We start from the raw sequence: 4,321 nt of genomic DNA on the forward strand, positions 1-4,321 counted from the left end.
ACTCATTCGAAGGAACATAATAGTTACGACTATTACCTAGGATGAAGAGATACGTATGGAGTTATTATACAAGCCTTGTCTTGTTGATGATTCCGGGATAGAGTTGAAGACTTTGTAGTCTATAACGATGCATCTGGAGTTGGGTTGGTTGGTGTTCTAACCTAGAATGAAAAAGTGATAGCATATGCATCTCGACAACTGAAAGAGCACGAAAAGAACTACCACGCTCATGACCTGGAGTTGGCAGCAGTAGTATTCGCGTTAAAGATATGGCGGCATTATCTTTACGGCACGAAGTGCAAACTCTTCATTGATCATAAAAGTCTCCAGTATCTCTTTGATAAAAAAGAATTGAATATGAGACAACGATGCTGGCTAGAGTTACTTAAGGATTACGAATGTGAGATACTTTACCACCCTGGTAAAGCGAATGTCGTAGCTGATGTTATAAGCCGAAAAGTGAGCCTTGAAAGGAGAAGGCCAAGAGCGTTAAGAATAGACGTTGTCTCAACGATTGTGGAAAGCATCAAGAAAGCTCAGGAAGAAGCTTCATAGAAGAATGACCAAAAGGAAGAACGTTTAGGAAAAACATTGGCATTCGGAACAAACAGTCAAGGACTGAAGGTATACTAATATAGGATTTGGGTACCTAAGACGGGAGGAATAAGAGATTTTCTGATGGAAGAAGCTCACAAGACCATGTACTTGATTCATCCCGGTTGCACTAAGATGTATATGGATCTAAAACCCTACTATTTATGGCCGACGTTGAAGCTCGATGTTGCAAAGTATGTGGTCGAGTGTGTAACAAGTGCAAGAGTTAAGGCACAACATCAGAAACCGTATGGAAGTTTAGAACCTTTGCTTGTACCCATGGGTAAATAGGAAGACATCACCATGGATTTTGTGACTAAACTGCTGTGACAACCGACAATTTTTGGTCAAGTCAAAGTCAACCAAAGTTAACAAGTCAAACCGGTCAACTCATCTAACCCTTGTATATTAGGGTTTCCATTATGATTCTTAATGTACTACTCGCAATCTTAATGCAAAGTATCACTTAGAGTTTTCACGTGTTCGAAAATTCTAAACCCTAATCAGGGTAAGTGATGAATCTACTCGATAAAACATTATTCCATACCCCCTCGGGAGCGTATAACATTCATAACAAAGCTTAACCGAGTGTAAGAACCTTGCGTTACGAAGCCAAACACTTAAAAAGGTCGCAAACGAAGTCTCTCTCAATCTCTTTCACTCTATCTCTCTCTATTTAAAATCTCTCCAAGTATGTGAAATCTCTCCCAAATCTCTCCAAGTATGTGAAATCTCTCTCAAATCTCTCTTTGTATGAGAAATCTCTCCAAGTATGTGAAATCTCTCCCAAATCTCTCCAAGTATGTGAAATCTCTCCAAAATCTCTCTCTGTATGAGAAATCTCTCCAAGTATGTGAAATCTCTCCCAAATCTCTCCAAGTATGTGAAATCTCTCCCAAATCTCTCCAAGTATGTGAAATCTCTCCCAAATCTCTCTCTGTATGAGAAATCTCTCCAAGTATGTGAAATCTCTCCCAAATCTCTCCATGTATGAGAAATCTCTCCAAGTATGTGAAATCTCTCCCAAATCTCTCTCGAAATCTCTCTCAGCTTCTTATAATCACTCGGGGCATCCCGACCCTCGAATTAGACGAAAACCGCTCGAAAACGGAAGTCTACGCGAAAAACAGCCTTAAGGAGCCGAACCCTCTTAAGGAGCCGAACCCTCTTAGGAACCGAAACCACCTCCTGAGAACCGAACCTGCTAAGGGACCGAGAGGCCACCTTCGGTCCGAGAACTTGAACTTCGGTCCGAGATCTTGACCTTCGGTCCGAGATTGCTACTTTCGGCTCCTACTCCACTTTCGGTTCCCTCTACTTCGATCCTCAGACCACGCAACCGAACCCTACCTTCGGTTCTATGCTCCTAAGGAGCCGAACCTTCGCACCTTCGGTCCTGCATTTCGGATTTTGGCAATTTTTGCCCGGTTTTCAATATTTTTAGCGTTTTGAGCCCGTTTTTCATGATTTTGACGCAGGATTTTCACCAAAACTCGTATTTTAACATAATAAACCCTAAATATTCATATTTTAATTATATTTTGGGGAAAATCCTTGCCTAAGAATAAAATCTAGTAGGTAAGATTTATGGGTGGAGTGTTGACTTTGCCTTAGTGTTTGACACAAGCAACCACCCCATACCCACTCAATGACCAGCCCTTGTCCTTCCACCATACCTGGTCATTTCATTGTCATTTCCCACCATTTTTCCAGCCACACTCTTGGTCAAAGGCTAGAAACTCCCCTCTCTCCTCACATTTTCTCTCATTTTCCACCAAAGAACAAACTTCATTCTCTCTCACTTTCTCTCTCTAAATTTCGAGATTTAAGGTTATTCTCCAAGCTTTTCTTCTACTTTTGAACTTCGAATCTTTAAGCATCATCTAAGTGTTCTTGAGTTGAGAACTTCTTTTCTTCATCATCCATCCACTGAAATCACACAAGGTGAGTTCATACCCCTATATTTTTATGTTTTCTTCAAGTTTTAGGGGGGGAATACAAGTTAAAACACCAAAAACTTAACTAAACTCAAACAACAGCTTTCATCAGAAAAGTTGAGTCTTATTCACGGACTGTTTTGACTATCTTAAACTTAATATCTTTCAAAACTGTTTAATATGCAAATAGTTCAGGTTCATACCTTTAAGATGACTACTTGCACATCTCCATACGATTATTCTAGGATTTATGATGATTTTTACAAAACTGCCTATCATTTCAGAAACAAATTCGGACCAGTCTGTGAATATGAACAATTTAACACAAGTTAAAGACTTCTAAAAATCATAATAAAAATTATGAATAAACTAGACACATTTTGTGAACTCTCAGAATTTACGGATTCAGTTTTCGACTTCGTATGATTTTTCTATGATTTTTCTAAAACAGTGTAGAAAGTTCAAAAACTAGTAACAGCTTATAACTTTCATCACACTTTGTAACTTGTTGAGCAAAGTGTTAATATTTGAGAATTTCATATTTTACATGTGTTTCTTGTTGTGGTATAATTGAATAACAGAAAATACTCACTGAATTGTAATAATATCCACCATTACCATTAGTACAAAACAAGGCATGATAAACATAGTTATATTTTTGCTATACATTCGACTTACATAGAAAAGGGTTCTTATACACCACAAACAAACATGCTAAATTATAATAGGTATAGTTAGGTTGCATATACATTACAAACATTTTGATAAATTATAATAGGTATAGTTTATGTTCATTTACATTACAAAAGGTTTTTATACAAAAAGGGGTACAAATACAAAGTACCGGGTTTTCATACAAAAAGAGGTACAAATACAAAGTACCGGATTCATACAAAAAGGGGTACAAATACAAAGTACCGGTTTATACAAAATGTGACAACCGTCAATTTTTGGCCAAGTCAAAGTCAACTAAATGCAACAAGTCAAACCGGTCAACTCATCTAACCCTTGTATATTAGGGTTTCCATTACGTTTCTTATTGTACAACTCGCAATCCTAATACAAAGTATCACTTGGATTTTTCACGTGTTCGGAAATTCTAAACCCTAATTAGGGCAAGTGATGAAACTATTCGATAAAACATTATTCCTTAACCCCAAGGGAGCATATAACAATCATAACGAGACTTAACGAGGTTTACAAACCTTGCGTTACAAAGCCAAACACTCAAAAAGGTCACAAAAGAAGTCTCTCCCAATCTCTTTCACTCTATCTCTCTCTACCTCAAATCTCTCCCAAATCTCTCCAAGTATGTGAAATCTCTCCCAAATCTCTCTCTGTATGAGAAATCTCTCCAAGTGTGTGAAATCTCTCCCAAATCTCTCTCTGTATGAGAAATCTCTCCAAGTATGTGAAATCTCTCCCAAATCTCTCTCTGTATGTCAAATCTCTTCAAGTATGTCAAATCTCTCCCAAATCTCTCTCAAAATCTCTCTCAACTTTTTATAATCACCAGGGGCATCCCGACCCTTAATTTAGTCGAAAACCGCTCGAAAACGGAAGTCTACGCTAAAAACAGCCTTAAGGAGCCGAACCCTCTTAAGGAGCCGAACCCTCTCAAGGAGCCGAACCTTCTCAAGGAGCCGAACCCTCTTAAGAACCGAAACCACCTCCTGAGAACCGAACCTGCTAAGGGACCGAGAGGCCACCTTCGGTCCGAGAACTTGACATTCGGTCCGAGATCTTGACCTTCGGTCCGAGATTGCTACTTTCGGCTCCTACTCCACTTT

This window comes from Lactuca virosa, chromosome 1 (assembly GCF_052849685.1).
Source record: "Lactuca virosa cultivar CGN04683 chromosome 1, Lactuca_virosa_CGN04683_v6, whole genome shotgun sequence".
NCBI classification, from domain to species: Eukaryota; Viridiplantae; Streptophyta; class Magnoliopsida; order Asterales; family Asteraceae; genus Lactuca; species Lactuca virosa.